Source organism: Papio anubis, chromosome 4 (genome assembly GCF_008728515.1).
Source record: "Papio anubis isolate 15944 chromosome 4, Panubis1.0, whole genome shotgun sequence".
Taxonomy (NCBI): domain Eukaryota; kingdom Metazoa; phylum Chordata; class Mammalia; order Primates; family Cercopithecidae; genus Papio; species Papio anubis.
In genome coordinates, this window is record NC_044979.1 from 39,879,415 (window position 1) to 39,894,078 (window position 14,664).

A 14,664-nucleotide genomic window follows, 5' to 3' on the forward strand; every position below is an offset into this window, starting at 1 on the left:
GAGGTCTCTCCCCCATTCCTCATAGGCTGGGTACTATGGGGTCACAATCTTTCTGGACATCGCCTACTGATTATTGAGTAGGGGCTTTAGGTGTTTTCTTTAGGGCTGTCTTGCTGCATTTTGTCGCAGCCCACAGTGCATTTCAATCCTAGTTAGATCAGGAGCTCTTTAAGTATTTGACTTATGACCTAAGTAGCTGGGCAGGCTGATAAGAACAGACAAAGTGAGCTATTTTGCAGGCTAGTAAACTTTCATTTTAGACTAAACTTTTTTGGTTTGGGTGAGGACAACTAAGGCAGGGAGAAGGGAGTGAAAAGAGGGAAGCTGACAAGCAGGTGTCAGCTGTCTGAGCAGAGGCCTAGTATATCCTGTTTCTTCTGTAGTTTGCTGACCTAAGCCAATTCAAGGCACTTTGTCTTGGAAATGGGCCACTGTATACATCATTTCCTTCATAAATACAGAGATTTTTATCTATCAGTTAACCAAATCAGTTCACATAACCTATATAAAAGACTTTCATCCTCAGCTATTTAAATGTGTAGCTGTGCATATTTGAGATGTAGTCTGCAACCCATAGCCATTTTCCCTTACTTCCTCACTTTATTTGCCATGATAAAAAGAGTTCCTTCATGATTATATGCACTGTTGTTGTCATTTTCCTTTTTTAAGAAATAAGCTTTATCTGAAAATGAGAACAGTGAATCAGAAGCTAGGGTTTATTAATCTTATATTCCACTGAGTCACTTATATAATGCATATCTTGAAAGTTATATTTGTTTGCTTATTTTGTACTCTATATATATAACAATGCCTTACAATAATATTGGAAAACAAGTTTTCTTCCTCATCTTTTTACCAGAGATTATTTTTTAAGTGAATTCTACATAATTAGTTTATACAGCAAGAGGGCAAAATAAAATATTTCTTGGAGCCACATAATTATAGAGAATAGATTTCAAGGTAGGCAGCACATAAGAATCAAAATAAACTATATGGCTTATATCATTTGGGAGATAACTCATTTCTCTCTCTCAAGTACCTTATTTTAACCTCAGAGATCCTTTGTGTTTCAGTTATTTATATTGTAAATTTCCTGCCTTCAACCAAGAGGACCAAAAAATACAGGATGACATCTCATAATACTTCTTTAAAGTTTATGCTTAGCAGAACCCTTTGTCCTGAGGTCAACTAAAAATAATTATTGATAAAAAGAAGGAACTGAGGCTAAGGTCAACATTCACTGAATTAGTGATTTTGACTTTTAGGATTATGTGAATGCTTTCTGAATTCTCTTTCTTTCTCTCTGTCTTTCTGTTTTTCTTTTTGTCTTTCTTTCCTTTCTTTCTTCCATCCTTTATTTCATTTTTCTTTTTTGAATACTGCTTTGATGAACCTCTGAATATTGTCAGTTTTTGCCATTGGTATCTCAAGTATGGCCAAAGCTTCGTGTTGAAAGACAAAGTAAAACAAAGAGAAAAAAATGACCTGCATAATTAAGAGGAGAAATTTAAATTTCTGAGAACAGACCAAGAGGGAGGAGAGATTAGCTCAGTAGAACCAAAACAAATCCCTGAAATACGGGGAGATGAGAGGAATATTCTAGGGGATATGACAAATGACAAGTGGCTTCTTTGGGGTAAAAAAAAAATTGCTAAGAAGAGTGGTGAAATATTAATTTAAATATTGTTTTCTGGAACTCTTTTATCGCCAAAACTTCAATAAAATTCTGCCAGACATGACAACCTTGGGAATATACTGTGGAAAATAACAATGTGCTGGGATACATGAGTACAGAGGCAGTAAACAATTTATTGTTCTGAGCTATCTTTCTAAGGATGTCTGTATAGCTCACATCCTTGAAGACAGAAATAATGTCTCTCTCCATAGTAGAGGGCAGGTTTGTTTGCTGTTTAGTGTAATAAAGACAATGCTGTTCTCTAGGGGCAAATATTCTGCATGTTTTCTTAAAGTGTATTGAAGAGTTTGGGGTTTTCTAAACTCAGGGTTCCTTTCTATAATCCACTCTATTTGTTATGTGGCATTATAGATATCAAAGCTTAGGAAAATGACAAAATACTGACATTGGTAAGGGATAATGCTTTGCAAGGCATAATGCTTTGTCCTTTGTCTCTGACCCAGGAATCTCCTGTTGCCTATTCGAGTTCATGAAACTGTGGCAGGCTAACCTGTTAGTTTTCAAATAGGGTAAATCCAAAGTCTCTTCACAGCTCTATAGACGGGTGATGTTCAACATGGGATGCAATTGGCCAGTGAGAAATGACAGCAAGTAGCAGGTGCTCAGAGTTACAGCTAAGAAAGACAAGAAGGGAAACAATGACTGACATATATGGAATGTGACCTCTACTCCATGTTACTCAAGTGCCAAAGATATTAAGGAGGTTACCATGAGAATTCCTCATGTAAGTGTTGTGAATATGGATATATTCTATTGGGATCTTAAAGGAAAAGATGGCTTGAATAAATTAAGAGGCCTGAATAAATTTCTTACCCCTATATAAGAGGGGTAGGAAATATTGGAAAAATCAAATTTACATCTTTCTTCTGGTACCTAATTGTTTATTTTTCATCAGCAATGACTATTTCAAATATCTATTTGGCTATAAGAAAGAATTTTGGCTGAAAACTTTCATTATGACAACATATGCTGCTTTGAATAAATTACATTAATATACTATGTAATTAAAGAGAACATTTCCAAATCTTAATACATATTTGCCATATTTCATTATTTAATAGATTACTATTCTCTAGAATAAAGACTGGAGCACAGTATAGATAATACCTATATTAATGAAAACTAACCACAATTATAAAAATATAATTATGGATCATATTTTTTCTACTTTTACAAGTTTGGGATTTGTGGTAACTTGAAAAAGGGTGTAAACCAAGGTTTACATTTGTCATGACGATCACAAAGAGTTGGTAAGAAATCAGCATTGAAATAAAAATTTTAAAATGTCATTTCTTACAAAAAAAGTTCCAGGCATCATGGAAATATTTTGAGTATTGCAAATTCAAAAATATTCCTGCAGTAGAAATTGAAACCTGATTATATGGATTGATAGCTTAATATACTGCTTCATGAATGATTTATATCTACTGATAAATAAAGACATTTAATAAAACATATTAAGTTAATCTGAGTAATTGTATGAATTTAAAATGAACAAAGCTGCCATTCACTGGATGCTGTTTGGAATTCAATATTTTCATTCATCTGAACCAGAGTTCTTCCAATTATCTTTCCTAGCAAGCTTCTATAAATATTTTCAGATTTGAAGCATCTTTATTTTTAGTATAATGTTCACTCTCAACTTTGGTCCCCCATTTTTCAAATGAACTCCAGGTAACAGCATATCTGGAAATCAAGAAAACAGGAAGCTGTCATCTATTAGCACTCTGTGAAGGTTTCATTTCCATTACCGTCATAAAAAAATTCACCCATTAATATTTTCCTTTGGTTACCAAATGAGTCTCTCAGAATAATAGCTTCTGGAAGTAGTGTTCAGCTTTTCTACTTACTACATCTAACTTGATGTGATAGGAGTGGAAGTGATGTTCCTTGGTGGCATTCATTTATTTTCTCAGAACACAATCCTTTCGCTGTGAATTCAATTACAATTAATAAGTGTTACTAAACTTTTTTAATTCTCTTCAAGAAATTAAAAAAGGCAATGGTTCCTTATGGTTTTGTGTGTGTGTGTGTGTGTGTGTGTGTGTATGTGTATGTGTGTGTGTTTCCTAGGAGCTATAGGATAAGACGGGTAATCACCTACCCCTTAAAGCCTTCAGTAAAATTGATTATTATTAGTGTCATCTACCACATAGGGGTAACCAGATAAGGCTGCAAGAGACCTATTCACTACACAATGATGTGCACTTTGTCGCCCAGTGGAATGGGAAGCTCTAAGGAGGCTGTTCTATTAAAAGTATTGGGGAATACATTGCTTTTGATATAAGCATTTTCTTAAATGTCTCAAATAAATTAATCTAAAAGCAAACTCCACATTATTCCTTCTCTTAATTTCAACATTTTTCTTATTTAAAAGCATTATCTGGAAACAAATAAATCACATACACGAAATATTATCCACTCCTTTGGTTTGTTTAATCCTATCTTACTAAGGAAATGTTGGTAGTATAACTGGTAGAATAAACACATACACATATACAAAGACTTACTATGGGAGATCTTAATGTATACAATTTTTTGAAAAACCAGGATGAAGTGGCAAATCTACCGGAGGATTACTAAGTTTACATAATAGTAACTAACGCTAAATAAATATTGCTTTAAACCATGAATCTTCATGAATATCTAGCCAAAATAGGTATGACACAAAAAGGAATATAAAATGCTAATTCTAAGCCAATAATTAGGCTTTTAATTCTTTCTGTCTTATGGATTAAGTTCCAAATTTCTGTATATTTTCTTTAGTCAACAGAAAAACTTTGCTTCAACCAGTGTTAAATGCCACAGATTCCAGTCAATACATGAACTCACCAAATGTACTTGTTTCTTATCATTCTAATCCTAATTCTGTCTTATAAATATATACATACACAATCCTATCTTATCAATTGTCCCCATGCCAGCATTTAAGAAGCAGGTGATTGAGGGAAGAAAGGGAGCACCATGGTAGAGAAAGAAATGTAGAGAAAGGATCAGGAATTGAGGGACCTCTGAATAAAATTAAAATGAACTGTAAATAAACATTGATATTCTAAAACATCTATGTCAATATTATTAATATTTATGAATATGTTATATAGTTATATAAATATATGTAATTATGAAGTTCCTAAAAATATTTTCATGACAGCCTAGTGTGGTGGCTCATGCCTGTAATCCCAGTACTTTGAGAGGTCAAAGTGGACAGATCACTTGAGGTCAGGAGTTTGAGACCAGCCTAGCCAACATGGTGAAACCTCATCTCTACTAAAAATACAAAAATTAGCCAGGCTTGGAGGTGGGTGCCTGTAAACCCAGCTACTGGGGAGGCTGAGGCATGAGAATCGCTTGAACTCAGGAGGCAGAGGCTGCAGTGAGCCGATATCATGCCACTGCACTCCAGCCTGGGTGACAGAGTGAGACTGTCTCTCTCAAATAAAAGGAACATTTTTATGACAAATTATTCACTAAGAGATAAATTGTACCTAATGTTTTAATATTAGCTTTTAGACAAATAAATATATCAATCATATTTTAATATATAATAAAAATATATTCAATATATTTATAAAGACTATATTGACAAGAATTCTCTATATCCAAAAACATGTTCCTCTGCCCTACAATCTCTCTTTTTCTCCCTTCCTTGGTCTCTAGATAGAGTAACATGGAGAGGAATCAGAAGCACCTTAAAAACTTTTGAAGATTTTATGTAGATAAAAGGAAAACTGGTCAACTAAAACTAAAACATTTAAAAGAAACAAGTGAACTGGTCATTTGGTGAATTGGCTTTTGGCTAATTGAACTACAGCCCAGTTCTGCTTAAGCCTGGATCTTCTAAAGAGATGATAGCCAATACTTCATTTGAAGCTAGCTGGAGCCTAGCCATGAAAAGTTTACATAGAAAATGGTCTTCTCATCTGTTCCCTATTACACTGTGTCTCAAACATAATCCTCATTTGTATCAGTTTAGCTGTTCAATCTACTTTTCTGCCCGGTTTCTTTCTTGTTATCAACATTTTCAGAAATCCACCGCCCCCTAAGAAATCATGTACATCTAAGTCAAATCAACAGAATGCACCCATTAAGCATACAGGTCTTTGTTTAGAGATTTAAAATTTGTTTTGTTTTAACATTTAAACTTTTCTCATAAGTCATGTTCTATTCCTAGGTTGCTGAATATTTGCTTCTTAATGGTCCTTTTCATTATTCTGCAGAAATTCTGCTGAATCTTCATTGCACATAATATTTTATTATAGCCATTTGCACATTTATATATATCCATCTTCATTTCTTCATCTCTGAAATTCATGATCAATATACTATATCCAATTGCTCTAAAATAAACCCTGTGGGATTCCATTAAAGCAGTTCCTTTTAAACTTAAATACACTATGTTAATGAAAACATATTATTTTGATTCTTCTACTAATTTGCATTTGCATTATATTTTTCCCCAAGATTTTGGGTGCCATATATTTTTTAAAGTGCTTGAAAGTGTAATAGCCTACATATGTCTGTTACAAGAAAAAATCCAATATGCAGATCAGGTTTTATTTACAGCAAAACTATGGTGTTCACAATAGTGAAAAAAAAATAAACAAAGCATTTCTACATTATAAATAAACTCTGCATTTTCACCTAAAATATATTTTATCGATAAATATATGAAATTCATAACTTGAAATGTTTCTACTATTCTAATGGAGTTAAATTTTAAACACAACTTAATATGTCACAGTTTTAATATTGTGTTTTATAAGATACCTGAAATGTCTATATATCATCAAAGTAGCATAAATATCTTACAAAATCAGAGGAATTAGAACAACTGTTTGCAATAAAACATTACAGAATTTCTTTCTCAGAATTATTCAAACTGGACTCCCATTTTATTCTTGTGCTTCATTTTTAACAGACTTAAGAGTCAGTGCTTTAAAAAATCCTGTATTAATGAAATTTTGCTCCAATTAAATAAATCATTTGTATTTATAAATGTTAATAGCTTCCCTATTTAAATTTAATGCCCTTTGGATTGTTCAGTGCACCCCACACCACATCTGTTCACTTTCCAATGTGATAAGTTGCCAGCTTATATTAAAAAAGTACAAATGGAGTAATACCAGGAAAAGGCATGTGGGGAGGCAAGCAGTAGATACAATTACTTTCACGTAATTTTTAAATCGCTTTATCAAACTCCTCCTGGAAATTTTGTAGAGATACTTCTTTTCACCTGGGGAACTATTGTTGGACCATGTGTTCATCATGATATAGTGTAAGTCTCTGCTCATAATAACACAGGCAGAGAGAAAACCACAGACAGGAATAAGAACAAGACCTAAGACAAGTCTGAACCCACAAATGTAAGATGCTGGGCAGGCTTTCCTCCTAACCAATATTCTTTGAATATTTTGTTCAACCTTTGTTAATGGGAGCAAGTAGAAAACTGATTTTCCATTTATTAAAACTATATACTTCTTTATATTCAAAATAATTAACAGTTCTGTTATATGTATCGAATGTAATATTCCATTTTAATTTACTATATATTTGGAATTAGGTTTCCATAATTGTTTTCCGTTGTTCACAAAATGGATGGCATAGTCACTGAGGCTCATGGTTTAGAAGAACAGGCATTTACTTGCTTTCATACCTCTAGAATGGTCAAAATTATGAAATTAAAAAATAGGATGGCCAATCAAAGTTGAATTTCTCAATAAACAGCAAATAAATTTTTGTAGTAGTAAATCCTAACTATTGCCCATCCCATATTTTAATATAAGTATTATATGTCTTAATTTTTCAGACATATTTATACTTTAGATTCATTGTTTGTCTCAAATTCAGATTTAGCTGGATGTTTAGTGTTTTTTATTTAATTTTTCTGGCAACCCTGTCATGCACACTTTTGAACTACAGAACCCAATTTTAGCTGAACTAAAATAGCCAAACCTGATCATGCCCAGAACTCTTCATGAAATATACATTTTTAAAAGGACGAGTTTCCTGGGCAAAGAATGCTTCTAAGTAGATGCAGCTGGAGTGTCGAGGCTGTTATGTATTCCGGACAGGAGTTGAAGGAGACTTGCACTAAGAAGATAAAAGAAAAGCTCGAGAAAAGCCGATAGAATTATAGAACATGAAAGTGATAAAATCAACAGGGAAGGCTATTTGTCTAAACTAAAGGAAGCTAAAACTTTAGGGTGCTAATGTAACGAGGCTGTTTTCTGGACAAAACTGGCAGTATCTAAACCAGTTCACCTGCATCACTCTAGCCCCCTACTGTCAGTTTTCACATAGTAGCCAAAAGCAAATATGATTTTGTCACTTCCAAGCTTAAAATCCTTCAGAGGCTTCCTATTGTCGTTAGGACACATGAAGATCACTTCTTACGCCTTCCTGGTCTCATTCCCCAGCTATACCTACTACTCTGCTAGCCTTCCGGCCACACTGGCTCCCTTTGTCCCTCAAATATGGTATGGGTCCCTCTGCAATAGGGCTCCAAATGGGTATAGGGATCTGTTCTCCATACTCCCATTCATTCTTCCCATCTAATGTTGCATCACTTCCTGTCAGAGACCATTCTTGACTTCCCTGACATTATGAAATCCCTCTATTATGTGCTGTCAGCAAACTGGCTGTCTGTCCTTGGTACCACCTGTCAGAGTTGAATTTTCATGTTTATAAAGTTTTTAACAGAAAATATCAAAGATATACACAAATAGAGAGAAGAGCACGATGAAGACTCATTTACCCATCTGAGATCCAGTGCTGTGGTCTGAATGTGTCCCCCCAAGTTTATATGTTGAAATCCTAACTCCTGAAGGTGATAATATTAGGAGGTGGCCTCTGGAAATTGATTAGGTCATCAGGGCCTAGTAAACAGAACTAGTGCCCTTATAAAGAAGGCCTTAGAGAACTCTTTTGACCTTTATGCTATGTAAAGACACACTGAAGAGATGACTGTCTATAAACCAGGGCTTTCATCAGAAACCAAATCTACCAGCACCTTAATTTTTGGTTTTCCACTCAGCCTCCAGAAGTGTGAGAAGTATATTCTCATTGTTTCTAAGCCACCCAGTTTATGGTATTTTGTGACAGCAGCATGAAAGTTCTAAGACATCATTGTGGTCTTAATGTTGTGTCCTCCCCAGATTTATACTTTGCAATCTTCACCACCAAGGTAATAATATCAAGAGGTGGGGTCTTTAGAAGGTGCCTAGGTCCTGAGGCTGAAACCCTCATGATTGAGATTAGTGTCTTTATACAAAAGATCACAGAGAACTCCACCTCCTGGGTTCATGCCATTCTCTTGCCTCAGCCTCTCAAGTAGCTGGGACTACAGGAGCCCGCCATCACGCTCGACTAAATTTTTTTTTTTTTTTTTTTTGTATTTTTAGTAGAGACAGGGTTTCACCGTGTTAGGCAGGATGGTCTTGATCTCCCGACCTCATGATCCACCCGCCTAGGTCTCCAAGAGTGTTGGGATTACAGGCGTGAGCCACAGTGCCTGGCCTAGATTAATTCTTTATGAAATTTCATGAGAGTGTCTTTTTAGCCTCTCACTAAACACATACAGGATTGAGAAATATATTCTCGAAAGAAATAACTGAATCCATTTATAGATGTATTCTAGTTATTGGAAATTATTTTATGTTAAGTTTTTCTTCCCCATCGTTTCCACCTTTCACTCTAGTCATATCCTCCAGAACTTCTCAAAATGAATCCAAACTTTCCTACACATATGAATCTTTAAATAATCAAAAAGAGCTATCAAATTCCTCATACCTTCCTTCTCCAAATGAAACATTCTCAGCTCTTGCAGGTAGCTTCTCATGTCGTGATTTACAGTGAGCAGCAATGTTCTCACTACTTCTACTAGAGTATTCTTCAATATGATTAAAAGACTTCCAAAAGTGAGCTTTCCAAAAGAGAGCACAGTACCCTAGTGAGGTCTTCCCAGTGCAGAGTAGAGAAGCCCCATCCTAACCTCACTTCTATCAATGCAAGAGCACAGGACACCATTGGCTTGTACTGAGCTTATTAACAATGAAAGCTAAAATCCTCTCACTAGTCAATATGAGTTAGCATGTTAACAAGCATTGGTATTGGCTAGCAAACAATCAAAATTTGTATGTAAACACTATGAAGTTCCTAGATATCCTTTTGGGAAATAAACAGAGTATAACTCAATCAATAAATAATGGGGATTAGATTTTATTATTCCCACTTTATAAATGAGAAAAAAAAACAGATTAAATGACACGTTCAGACTTATAACCGAGGGGCAACAAAAATTAGCCTAGAGTTACCCAAGCCTTGTGCATTGCATATTGTGCTATACCATGCTACCCTCTAGTAAGTATTTTCCATCATTTTTACCTAGAGCACTATTTATAATAAAGTTCTTAAAAATAGTAATATGTAGAGTAATAAATAAATGGAAATGTATATTCTTCATTGCTTATCTTTTTATCTCCCTCTGTACATTTAAAAATATGTGAACAAAAGGTTTGTGGTTGTTTAATACTTTTGAACAAGAGAGATTTCTCTTAAAATATTTTTGAAAAACTACTTTTAATTCAAGCTGACAGGTAATTTTTCTTTAGGGCCTAGAATGATGAGCATAGCATTTTATGTTAACACTCAAGACAGTAAACAAAATAAGAATTATGTGCTCAAACCAAACTTACGAACTATGGATTCAAAATTTATTAGCATGGACCTAAAAGCCATTTTAAAAATTGAAAATGATACAGTTTTCATCAGCTTTTCAGTTCCTGTCCAGAAGTGAATTGAACAAATCCATTAGAGCTACAAACATAATTTCAGCAGAGAGAGTTCAGGCGGGATCCTGCCTAAAAGACTGTAGCTGATTCTCCAGGAGCACCAAGGGGTCCTTGAACTGGGGTACCTAAAGATACTTAATACGTGTAATTTGTGTTACGTCTCTCAGTAGCCCTGGGGAATGTTTTCTTTCTTATATTTCCAGAGACATGTAGATGTATCTGCAATTAATTATTTCCACAAATTGCTGTGATATAGGATGTCACAAGGACTATTTAACTGAGAAGCACATTTTCTCTAAATTCACTGGACATTCTGAATGTCTTTCCAGTGCAGCTTGGGGAAGATAAGGTGAAAGTTTGTTATCTGCAACTACTAATTATCTCCGAAGAATAGGGACATCCTGGTCTGAGTACGTCAGGGAAATGATCACAGCTGTACAAACAATGCTCATTTGGTAACATGGCCAACTACAACAACTCAGTCTCCCATCTTTCCTGGTGGTAAACACTCTTCATGACCATATGAAGGTCTGCCCTGTTATCCTGTCAAAATTTACTGCATTCTGTTGCCTCTTGCTTTCTGGAGCCTCATTAGGCCCTGTTTGGCTTGAATCACACCCTACAACCTGAGAAAGTTTTCACCTATAAAATATTCATTAGATCACGGAACAAAATGTTTCCTTCATTCAAGGACAATTAAGAGAGAATTTCTCTTCTCCTCTTGGGAAATTCAATCACTTATCTTTTGGCTAAAGACATGGGGCTTGTAGCAAATGCAGTAATTCATTTATTATTTATTTTCAATCTATTGTGGATTATTATAAAATAATGGAAATACCACTAGGTTTAAAAATTTGCCATTGAATCTAGGCAATGCCATATATTAGGGCAGTAACGTCACTTCTCTGAGTTTGAGTTTCCTCACACGAAATAATGAGATGTCCATCTCCTAAAGGTATTTTGATGATAAAATTCGGCAAAATATGTGAAAACCGCAGGCCCAATACTACCATTTAGTAGGGATGCTAAAGTTTTGTTAAATCATAAGCAAATGATTCAAATAGTATGATACTTTTCTCACCCAGATATGTAATTATTTAGACAAAGACTGTTCTCTAAGCCCCAACTGTATTGTAGGAGTTCATCAAACCAATAAAAATTGTTAACCAGAGATGCAAGATATATTATGGTAACAGAAGGTGATAAAATCTGTACAGAATAAATTAAATGTGTGCTGCTAACTACACTTTACATATTGACAGCATCATTAAAAAAATAACCCAGCAGTATTATTATGGCACAGATTTTATTTTCATAACAGCCCACAGCTTTATTTTCGAAGTGATACACTTTACATTCTTAGTTTTCTAATTTCATGTCAGAAATAAAGACTGAAAAGTCTGTGGTAATCAGAAATTCTTCAGTGGAATTTCACACATATATGTCACAGAAATCTGAAATTTGATTTGGAGACACTTTCTTACCTCTTGCTCCCTCTTCCACACCCCATTCTTTCCTTAGTGGTTACCCTTACCATAATTGGTTCTTGATAGATATAAAACAGCATAATGATATTAAATTTTTAATCAGTTGGCTATATTTTGAATATAGAAATGGAATGTTTTTGAAGTCAAGAAATGTCTGTGTTAGCTTTCTCCAAGTGTTAAGAGCTTTTGCAATTATGCCACTAAGGAGAACTGGTTGAAAATGTTTGGATAACTTTTAGATAATACTCATTTATTCACTTCAAATATTAAAGCTTCCATTGCAACAATACCGTGATTACTTCAAAAATGTGACTATAGGGTTTATATAATTAGATCCACAGATATCTTTTAGCATTTCTATAACACAGTAAAAAAGTAATTTCTAGAAGTTGACACTAAGTTCATGGAGAGAATATTTTTCATGACAGAATATAAATGGAGCCAGTTCTTGGGCCTGGTTTTATCAGTTTTCAGAGAAGTCACAAACCCATCTTGACAGTGGACCATTTAATAGAAATGTAATATGTAAATAATAATATATAATATATGTAAAACACTTAATATGAGAATAACTTTCTTTGTCTATGCATTTATATGAAAGAAGACTAGTTTGGAGGACTTTTGAGGGATCAAGGCACATTTGTAAAATATATTGTCATGATTGGGGGAAATTTTTACATTATTTCCATAAACTGTCTTCAGGATAAATTATCATCTTTCTGAAAAAATATAAGCATAAAACTACTGAAAACTTCCAAGTCTCCTACAGGTCATAAATGAAGTTTGATACCTGCTAAGATTTAAATTTTAAAGAGTCCAGGGTGATTTTCTCAAATACTGTCACACCTTTTGATAAGTGTGAGGGTGACAGGAAACTGAAGTCCTAAGGAGACCTAGAATGGGTTAGCTCTGAGAAACTTCCAATGCAAACCCTGTTATGTCATTAATCTGGTCTTCTGAGCCATCAGGCTGGAAACACAAATTACCACAAATCCATTCAAATTACCACAAAACAATGATGTTTTCATTCAAATTTAAAAGTAATTGTTATGCCCCCTAAATTGTCATTACCTCTTTCACTGTATGCTACCTAGAGAGTTGTATCAGTTACAAAAAGAGTCTACAACCTGTTGACAACTGACTTTGTTGACAACTGACTTTGACACATCCAACGTTCGTTAACAGCTCCTCATCACAATGAGTCTTTCTTTCTCTCCTTCTTAACATATTTCAACTTAAGTAATGCAACTATATGCTGTCTACTTTCTTCTAATTTACTGTAACTCATATGTATCTCATTCTTGTGTACAATGTGATGCCATTATTTGCTGTCTGTAGTTTCCTCACTGTGCTATGCCTTTTCTTCAAATTTTAGTGCATACTTATCTTTCTATTACACACCATCAAAACATCCACAGGGAAGAATGAAATCACACATCTGTCATATTCAAGGGAAATGAATTGATGAAGATGATTTACTGAAACTCATGATGGGTTTGAATACCATTTCTATTGTATCTGTTCACATAATACGTTTAGCATTATATTTTATTCATTATTAAAAGCTTTATCATAATAATTTAGAACAATTTTCTGTTGCAATGAAAGGTTTTGATAGTAAAATTGATGAATCGTGTTTCATGTCTGCTCAAATTTTACAAAAAGAAATAGAATCCATTTAAAATCCCCTTCTAGAAAATGTTTTATTTTATTTCTAACAATAGCATGATTTTCTAGACACTGGATTTTTTTTTTCCATTTTCTTGGTTATTTCCTTTAGGGAACTCTTACATCTGGCAGTCTCAATTTTTATTTGTTAGTTCAAAAACAAAATGTAGCTTGATATAGCAAATTTTGGTCACTGTAACTGGAAAATTTGAAAGGAAGAAAACAAAACTCAGCATTTCATGATGATATCCATGAAGATATTTTTCTTTTAGTTATGTAAAGCCCAGGATATAACTAAAACCAAAATCAAATATATATACACATATATATGTATATATAAATTATATATATACACACATATGTATATATAAATTATATATATACACACACATATATATGTATATATAAATTGTATATATACACATAATTATTTTAATAATAAACCTCCATAATATGCCCACTAGACAATATAGATTATTGGGAGCAATTAGCATCTCTTGAAACATTTATATAGATCATTCAATTCCCCAGGATCTGAAAATAAGCATATATATAAACATATGAATATATATAAGTTGCATTTTTATGTATACATCAATAATAAGTGTAATTGGGAGTGCCATTATTTCCCTTCCCCTTAGTTTTCTTTGGTTTCTCCTGTGTTCAAATATTTCTGATGTTGTCTTTGAGTTATATATGCATATATTTCCAACCACCAATGCTTTTGAATAACAAAATCAGAAAATGGATAAACAAATGTATGAACCCATACATACAAACTCGAGGGCCAAACCATTGTTTAGAGTAGTAAAAACTGACCCCAGCTGTCATCTAGACTTGAGAATCTCAAGTTCATCAGATTACTTGAAGAATTTTTTTTTTCCTCCTCCTCTCAGTAAAAGGCACGGAAGGATTAGGCAGAACAAGGTGGGCAGACATTCTCTGTAAAGGTCCAGTAGTGAATACTCATTCAATGAGTTTGATGCATAGGCTACAAACATTGTTTGTCAAATAATTTTGTGTT